This window comes from Hydractinia symbiolongicarpus, chromosome 5 (genome assembly GCF_029227915.1).
Source record: "Hydractinia symbiolongicarpus strain clone_291-10 chromosome 5, HSymV2.1, whole genome shotgun sequence".
NCBI lineage: Eukaryota > Metazoa > Cnidaria > Hydrozoa > Anthoathecata > Hydractiniidae > Hydractinia > Hydractinia symbiolongicarpus.
Window position 1 is genome coordinate 25,049,666 of NC_079879.1, and position 10,452 is coordinate 25,060,117.

The window sequence follows — 10,452 nt, forward strand, 5'->3', positions numbered from 1 at the left end:
AGTCAATCATGTGTAACACGCATAAATCTTGCACTTTAAACCCTCAGGCCGGAAGTCTCCGATGGAGACAATTTATAGCCACAAAACTTAACACAAATATTTGTTAGAGGACATTGGAGGAAAAGTAGAATAAAAAAATCTCTTCTCTAAAACTTCTTTTTCGTTTTTTAATAATACGTGTTGGCACGAAAGCGAAAAAGAAACTTTTTATAGCTTCTCATGACGTCACAGAAGAAGTGACGTAACGAAAATTATTGCTGCCATTTTGTTCCAAGCTCGATTCCATTTGGAGCAGCAGACAATATAATATTTCCACGACGTTGCATTCCAGTTGTTTTCATATCGCCAAGTTGCGCAACCTATTTTGAACATGGTAGCAATGTTTCGTCGGCGCCGTAGTTTATATATTGTATCGTAGCAATTACAGGGATGTTTTAAAAATTTCATAGAAATAACGTAAAACTGCGGTTGTAACAACATGTTAGCAATTCTCTTCATACAACATTGTAAATAACTTTCTTATAAGGATTATTTTTAATCTACATAATGTTCAATACCACATTTTGTTTACATATAAAGCCTTAAACATAAAAATGCAATGCGACGGCTCCGCTAATAAAAAAATCTTGACATCAGTCTTAATACATTGACTTTGTGTCATAACGTCTATACAGTTAACAAATAAGACATACTTTTTTCGGCGACTTTAAAGGAAAACGAACACTTACGCTATGCCTGTCACAGACACTTCGTATTATTATATAAGACTAGTCGATAAGGCCGTGGAAATATTCACTTAGGCAAATAAGAAATAATAAAGATCTGTCATCTGTCATTTCGGGTACCCAGGTTTGGGAAACTTACCCAAACTGGTCTCAGGTGGTCTCTAGTTACCCAGGCGGTGAAAAATGACTGACGGACGTGACCACCTCGTTTCCAAGTTCCTTGGCCTTAAAGTTTTAAGTGCATTATGTAATGGCTTCGTTAATTTAATGAAAGATATTGACGTTACAGTAGTGTTATTGACTTCGCACCGTAACGTCACAATATTTACCGTTTAAGACATAAGTTTTTCGGCTACATCAAAGGAATATGAACACATCCACTGCACTTTGCCTGTCACAGACAGACAGACACACTCTCTGTATTATTATAAGAGATTAGGCCTTAAACATAAAAATTTAATGCAATGGCTTCATTTGCGTCAGGCTAAATGCATTATCAAATAAGCAATTATATTTTCGGTAACATCAATGGAACATGAAGACTAGGCTTATATAATAGTACGTGACCGGCAAATTGGATATCAATTTGCCGGTCACGTACTATTATATAAGCCTAGTCGATAAGCCCGTAGATAATTACACTAGCTCGCAGATGCTAGGGTATTCAAATACTGGCCCGTCCCAAAATAGAAATTTTTGCCTCTCTGAGCACCGAGTCGTGTGTTCGAACCTCATCTTGGTAACTATTTTTACTTTTTTTTTTTTTTACTATCTTGCTTGCGAGGATGTGTTTCCAACTCGTAACTAACTAACCAAATGGTCAATTGCAACGTCATAAATTTAAACTTCATACCTAAACTCTCTAAGTACTTAGAAGTCATCGGCCAAAATTGGTATTTATTATCGACAAAATTTAGCACAGGTAACAAAAAAAGTATGCTGATCATAATAGTGACATCAAAATTTTGATTTTTTGTCACCTAAATGTTATTTTAGGCCAAAATTGGTTCAAAAATTAAAATTACTTTATTTTCGACAAAATTTGGCAAAGTTAACAAAAAAAGTATGCTGAACATGATGGTGACATCAAAATTTTGATTTTTTGTCACCTAAATGTTATTTTAGGCCAAAATTGGTTCAAAAATTAAAATTACTTTATTTTTGACAAAATTCGGCAAAGTTAACAAAAAAAGTATGCTAAACATGACAGTGACATCAAAATGTTAACTTTCAACCATGAATGATAGGCTGTATTTTTTCTTCTTTCTAGTAATATGGGTTTTTTTAACTAAAGCTATTTCCTTTTTCGAACAATTAAGATCGTATATTATTTTTTTTTTTATTGGGGGGGGGGGGGGGGGGGTTACTGAATTACTGAATTTCAAAAATTTTAGGTGGAGCTTGTGGTGTTTCTTCTTCCTGTCAGTCAGTTTACTCTAGACTGAACTAACGAAAATTGAAATTTCGAGGAATTTTCTATCAATATTATTGCCTATCCGAATAGCAAAATATGTCGTGTCTAACTTCGTAACAGAAATCACAATTTCATAGACAACTTTTTATAAACTTTGTTGGCGAGCTAGTTTACGTATATTATACGTCTTGTTTTACTTAACAAAAAGAACAATGAAAAAGATCCGTTATTTGAATTTTGATGACGTCAGTAATGACCCTGTCGTTACTAAAAAAATATTTTTTAGAAATTTTTTACCTGTTGCCTTTAATGTGTAGATTTTGAAACAGTGATGAAGAAAGTGTTGTAAGATCATGTGATTTTAAACTGTTAAAGGAAAACTGAGGCCAAAAAAAATTTTCGTTGCAAAGTATATCTGAAGGAGCATAACACCTGTGGAAACTGTGGGATAAACATTGGGTCATATAATTGTTAATTTATGCTGTTTTTAGTCCATGAAAGTTGCTAGTGTTTTTAAATAAACCATGAATCGGATTCACGGTTGCTCGTGAAACATATAAATCTATGACGTATGAGACGCGAAGAAGTCTGAATTTATGTTTTTGGCGAAGTGGAGTAGTGATGTCTACTAGCGAACTTTAATATCTAAAGCAAATGTCGAGCTAATGGCGGTGACAATAGTTTATGAGCATCGAGGAAAAAAAGCAAGTTCTAAATCGTTATATTGAGAATCTAAAAGTAATGATAGAAAAGCCCTGTATATTTGGTATTCATAATTTGATTGATGCATAAGCACTTCCCTTGCTCCGAAATCCATCTTTTCGTAATTTCAAACAATTGAACTAGCTTCAACCCTAGCTACAACTTCAGGAATGATCAACAGAAAAAAGTGAGAAACTCAAAGACAAGCAATTAGAAAAGCCTTTTCTTTCTAAGTAACACGCACTCCAAACTTACCAAACTTGACAGAGGACTGGGGCTGATCCTTCGGTTGGAGCAGATCTGGGGATAAAGTGGAAAATGCATTCTCGACGATGTTCACTTCTCCTATACCTTTTCAGCTGCAGAGCACTGGCCAAGTCATGCTGTTTGGTGATTTCGAATGCTCCTATTCTGAAAAGACAACAATAAAAATTAACAACTTCGTCATAAGAATAGTAACATATTGTCCACTATTGTTCATAAATATGCGCCAAAGTGTAATATCAATGACAGGGAGCCGCTTTTAACCATTTTATCATAGTCATTTGGACGATTAATGTAATTACTATCTCAGGTTGGATGAAATGCCGTCTAGAATAAATAAAATGTCATAGTATCTCAAATCTATATTTCTTATCTAACATTCAGGCTGCTGAAAAGAACTTGAATGCTGCAAAACACCAAGATGGTTATGAAATAACGAATTATCATACCATGTAATATATAGCTAGCGGCTTACCACATGATCTGCAAACCTTGGCGTCATCGTTGGAATCTAATATCGTGTCGTCTGCCAGTATGCGTTATCCAGACAGATGGTATAGACCAAATATACCCCAAGTACGATGAAGTAAAGGCTGATCGAGTTTCGGAAATAGCTAAAAAGATTATCAGCAATGTAAAGGAAAGGAAAGTTGGCCTAATTATTTTGTCTTGTTGATTTGTTAATGTAGAACGTATTACTACCACCAATCAAAAATGAAGGCGTATAACATTTATACATAGACGGCAAATTAAGAAGACGACACAAAAATTTAACACAGGTGGCGGAAACAGGTTAAAATGAAATCAAAGTAAAATTCATTACAAATACTTTTTCCAACACACATGTCAGGGAATTTGACGGAGAAGACCGACGATACAGGCTCGGTAAAAAAAGCCATCGCATGTCGATTACGCTACAGCAACGGCAAAGATAATTAGATATATTGGAAAAATGAAATCTGTGTCCTTAAAATATGGGCCTGCGAAATAGTAGGACCTTTTTTAAATGTAAGAGACTGAAAATATGAATTTAAAAGTAATAAAAATTGCCCTAATTTAAGGAAAATTATTTTATCATCCTTTACTTTTCATTCCGCAACCCTGATCAAAATTAGTTTTGTTTTTTCACACTGTTGTTTTACTTTGAAATTATTATCTGACAAATAAAAAAACAGCCAGTATCAAAAAATCCAATAATTTGACCGGTTTATGAAGTCATTATAAAAATGGTACAATAAAAACGTAGACAAATAAAAAATATTCATGGCGCCCTAGAAAAAATATATATCGCCCCCTAACACCATCTGTTTTTTTTTAATTCACATAAACAAAGGTTCTATGAAGCAAAATTATCTCAAAACTCTTCTATATGGAGAACTGTATGCTCTAACACCTTAGTTACAAATTTTTGTAGTTACTTGTTTTAATTTTGTGGTCATCTTTATTAAGTTTATATTTTAACTGCTGTTTATATTATTAAAAGATTTGAAATACAAGGACCATTCTAGCAGAACATCTGTCTTTGATATGGATAATCTTGAAAACATTGGAAATAGTCACCCCTCCATTTATTATTATTTACACAGGATAGCCTTTTCAGTGATGTCTGTCTGTCTGTCTGTCTGTCTGTCTGTCTGTCTGTCTGTCTGTCTGTCTGTCTGTCTGTCTGTCTGTCTGTCTGTCTGTCTGTCTGTCTGTCTGTCTGTCTGTCTGTCTGTCTGTCTGTCTGTCTGTCTGTCTGTCTGTCTGTCTGTCTGTCTGTCTGTCTGTCTGTCTGTCTGTCTGTCTGTCTGTCTGTCTGTCTGTCTGTCTGTCTGTCTGTCTGTCTGTCTGTCTGTCTGTCTGTCTGTCTGTCTGTCTGTCTGTCTGTCTGTCTGTCTGTCTGTCTGTCTGTCTGTCTGTCTGTCTGTCTGTCTGTCTGTCTGTCTGTCTGTCTGTCTGTCTGTCTGTCTGTCTGTCTGTCTGTCTGTCTGTCTGTCTGTCTGTCTGTCTGTCTGTCTGTCTGTCTGTCTGTCTGTCTGTCTGTCTGTCTGTCTGTCTGTCTGTCTGTCTGTCTGTCTGTCTGTCTGTCTGTCTGTCTGTCTGTCTGTCTGTCTGTCTGTCTGTCTGTCTGTCTGTCTGTCTGTCTGTCTGTCTGTCTGTCTGTCTGTCTGTCTGTCTGTCTGTCTGTCTGTCTGTCTGTCTGTCTGTCTGTCTGTCTGTCTGTCTGTCTGTCTGTCTGTCTGTCTGTCTGTCTGTCTGTCTGTCTGTCTGTCTGTCTGTCTGTCTGTCTGTCTGTCTGTCTGTCTGTCTGTCTGTCTGTCTGTCTGTCTGTCTGTCTCTCTGTCTGTCTGTCTGTCTGTCTCTCTGTCTGTCTCTCTGTCTGTCTGTCTGTCTGTTTGTCTGTATTTTCGGATAACGGTAATCTCATGAGTAGTAACTAAGTACTACTAGTATTAGATAAATTTAAAAGAACTAAGAAACGGCTCAAGTAAGATTGTTATCGTTGTTACTCTCCATCCTCGTACATTCTATATAACATCATGTAATAACCAGACCACACTCAGAAGGTCTGGTCAAGAAATTATACCCACTTTATTACAACACCATAGACAACCTGTTAATAAATAATTACTTTTTATGATTTGCTATACTAAATAGCTATAAAAGAGTCTCCAGAACTATTTTTTGAAAGAAAATTTTTTGAAGATAAAATCTAATTGTCGCGTGAAGTAATTTTCGCAAAACTCGAAAAAATTAATTCCTCAAAGTAGTTAGCTAAGTCAAAAACGTTTTTTTTACCAGAAAACTTGATTTAAAAGCCAGTTACTTATATAGAATAAATTCAACAGCTCGTTTTGTATCCGTTAAAAAAAATCTAATTAGCCGTAACCTTTAGGCCGTTAGAGCCACATTGATAAAAGATGTATAGTATATTATTGTAAGAATAATGGACCCGGCCACACTTGCAAAGGACACGTTATTAGGAGAAGATAACTGATTTTTATGCTACACCTGCGAAATACTTGCGCTTAAAGAAGGGGAGAGGGTGTTCTATGAAATTCGTTACTACGTTTGTTTCGCTAGTTTCAAACTGTGCCGTAACAGTAGAAAGAATTTTGTGAATGTAATAAACTCGCTACAAATCAAAGATGAACCTATTTTTATATGTCACATACATAGCGCATTTGTTAAGACTAGTCATTAGACCCGTGGTAAAATTCACGTAGGCGGAAGAAGAATGGAAAAATCGGTATTTTAAGTCGACGTCAGCAGTGACTAGTATTTAGACAAAATAATTTTTGGAAATTTTTTTTGTTGCAACTGATGTGTAGAGTATGAAAAGCTGATCGGAAAAATGTATAGGATTATGTCCTTTTAACGAACGGTTTAAGAGATTTTTGGGTTTTAAGGTTTATTGATGACATCATCAACCCGTGTGTTTTGAAACAGGCCTATTAAAGATTAACGTGGGAGTTATTTCTACCCATTTTAAAGTTATTTTTGGCCTTCTTAAACTTATAAGGGCAATGCAATGACTTCAATAATTTAATATACTTTTCTTTGACATCAAGAATGTTTTAACGTCAAAGTTTGGTAAATTACAGAATAATTTTATAGGTTGTGTTTATAGACTTTGTTAATAAATCTTGTGAAAAATATAACCTTCTTTGGAAAAAAGAAAAGAAATGTTAAAAAAAACAATTCAACGTAATTATTTACATGACAACAATAATCTAAAAAAATACCTGTTGGTTTAATTCTTGCCCTGGCTTTCAGTTAAAAAATTAACATATTGAATGCACCTCATATTGGTTTTATTATAAGAGAACTGATGCGGTATTTTTTAGACGACAGAAAAGCTAAAACAGGGCGAAATAGGCAATATCTCGACAAAATAGCTTCCACCATCTTCATGTTGGAATCTGTTATATGTTTAAACGGATTACATTGTGAAGCTTCTTAAAAATTAACTGAAACAATTCCTTGCTGGTCCGTTTTGGGACGAGCTGCTTCTTTTTTGAAGCAGTGAATCCTCATTTTCGCTGCCGAATTTACACAATACGTCTTTAAGAAATCAATAATAAGTTGTTTAGACAACTTTCTTGTTTTTAATAAGCGCTCCATTTTGATGCGGCGCTTATTAGAGGGCGAAGCTAAATAGAAGAGGAAATACGGTAACTTGATGTTGGGCTTATTTGAGAGCGGCTAAATATTTGTCCCCGGATTTCAAGCCAGTCTTTAAAATAGATTCTTTTTTGTTGCTAAATTTCCTACTGAGACTAGTGAACTACAGTACGGTACCAGTCTAGTGTAAGCATAAAATGTTGAGTGGAGCAGCAAACAGAACTACAGATTGACAGATAGATGTGCATATTTTACAAGCCTCACAAATATCGAGAGATATACCCTGTCTGTTATTTCAGGAGGGGCCCTGGCTTAGATGGGAAGTCCTCCTAGAGTATTAAATGCTCATTTTGAGCTATGCAGACCCAATTTAGGGTCCACCGCTCTATTAGACAACCCCTAGCATCCAACAGCCCACACAGTGTGCCATCTCCCCAATTCCCCTCACATGGCTTAATATAACCCGGGGAATGAGACCCCAGTCTCATGCACAAAATGCAATGGTTATAACCACTACATTACGGTGCCGTCTATCTAGCTAGCTAGCTATCATAAAAAAAAAAAAATTACAATAAATCTTGTTCTAATAATTTTAAATCCAAATGCCACTCATTTTTCCTCTTAAATTTTTTGTTTCCTCTTTTACAATTTGATGATGTTAACCTAGATCCAATAATTGATTTGTTTCCCATTAATTTTGTCTAGCTAGACCAGGCAAAATTCCAAGACATTCTGTGATTATTATAGAAAGTTTCATGACCTCTGGCCCGACTAAAAATGTTTTAAAGATGCACATGCCAAGCCTTTCTGTAGGTAAAAAATTTAAACAACAGACCACAGTATTATAATCAAAGAAATTCATCCAAAAAAAAGAATTAATCCCTTCAAATGTCATGCCGGAAGTGATGTATACTGAAATGTAAACAGACAATCATCAAAATATGAAAGAATTATGGCCTTTTCACAACTTCAGGAATTTTCATGTCTTGAGGAGGGCACTTTGCAACAACAAAAACAAATTAAACAAAAGAAAGAGGACAAAGTGTGTGACATTACTTACACGCTTATATTTAAATATATATATATATTCGCTATAAAATTTATTGTGGTTGTGATTAGTTTTAGCACTATCCTGTATAAGTGAAAAGACAATTGTAAACTGGCTTCGATATTGGATTATAGGTCAGATCCATTTACCATTTAAAGTGGATTTATTTTTCTTTTCATCAAAGAAAAAAAAAATATACCAATTAAATTAAAAGCAAAATTAGCCTTTGCAGGCTAAAAAAACAAAAACTAGAAAAACCCGAAAAAATAGGAAATCAAATAAATCATGTGTTTAAAATTTATAAAAGAATGATTTGCCTGGTTTAAATAAGGTTTTGATGTAAGTTTCAAGTTCTGGGGATATTCTTAGATTATTTAAATTATTACATTTTCCTGATTATAAAGATTTTGAGGGTATTTTTGAGTAATAGCAATTATCGACAGCTCTGAGAGGTATTGGACCTAAAAATTTGGCACACATGTGTCTAATAGATATTTAAAACTCAGTAAGTATCATAAACCATGCAACATAGAAAAAAGTTTTTAATAAAGCAGGCTGGGTGGAATCCCCCTAATATAAATAGGTTTATAACACTGATCACGAAAATGTATAGGATCATGTTTTTGACAAATGACTGAAAAGATAATGGGATGTATAAAAAGTTTTTGATGATATCATCAGCCTGTCTGTTCTTAAACAGGCTAGTTGACCAAGCAACTTTGAAAGTTGGTCCAATTGCAGTCCAACGCAGTCCCCAATTATCTGACATAGGTAATCTCCATTTGTTTCTAATTATTTGGCCTCAAACCTTAAGATGCACTACAGTGACTTCACTAACTTTACTAATGTCACTTACGTCAATTTTTGTAGCAACGTCAAAACTTGGTAATAAACAGAACAGTTTTATAGGTGATATGTTATAGACTTGGGTCTATTTAAATGGTGAATGAAAAACACACCTTTTGACTGACAACTCTAAGTAATAAGTCTTTCTGGTGCAAAGAGTGCACTATTCATTCTGCTCTAAGAGCGGTGCAACTAGAGTTAAGATTTTTTGCACCGAAACTCCAAAAAAATGAGAATACGGGTGCAACGAATCAAGAGTATCCAACGAATTGACCCTTAATAAAAATTGCAAATAAAAATTGTAAAAATTATTATCTACTTTGCACCAGCGTTTTATTATAAACTTGTAGATAAGGCCCTCAGGTAGAAAAAAGGGTTGTTTATGGTGTTTTGCTGACATCAGCAATGCATATACAAAAAAAATTGGCGAAATTTAGTTATTCTGTTGCCTGTGATGTTTTAGAGGTTAGAATGCTGATGAAAATAATGTATAGGATCATATGTTTTTGATGAACATCTAAGGAGATATGATATAAGGGTTTAAAAATTTTGCCGACGTCAGCAATGGCCCATCAAAACCCAAAAAATGTTTTTTTGAAATTTGTACACCTGTTGAAACGCTGATCAAGAAAATGTATAGGATTATGTACTTTTTACAAACCGTTGCACAAATATTAGGGTTTAAAGGTTTTTTGATGACGTCATCAACCTGTCCATTCTGAAACGGATTTGGGAACTTAGGTTTGGGAAAATTACTCAAATTAATTCTAGGTGGTCCCTAGTTACCCACGCAGTAAAAAAATCATTGATATCACCTCGTTTCCAAGTTATTTGGCCTCAATGTTTTAAATGCAAATGACTAATTATTAATTTAAATTAGCATATTGACGTTAAAGTAGTGATATTGACGTCGCGCCGTAACGTCAGAAAATTAAATATTTAAGACATAACTTTCTCTACTACATCAAAGGAGAATGAACATATCCACTTTGCCTGTTACAGACACACAAACACACACTCTGTATTATTATAAGTAGCTTATGAGAATATTTGCCTTAGGTGACGGTATACCTTTTGAGCATGTTTTTTTAAATCGCGATTTTTTCAGCGACAGTTAATCAAAGTTTATTCATTCATATACATCACCAAAAAGTATTTTCAGCCACCTATCAAATGGTTTAAAAATAATTTGAAACTTTTTAACTCGTGAAAAGTACAGAAACATTTTTGAAACACACCCTGCTTTCAAAAAAGTGACTTTATTTACAAAACTACTTTGTTTCCAAATCTCATTCGATGTTCTACAGAATCGTGATAGGTGTATGTAAAAAGGATTTTTTAATTAT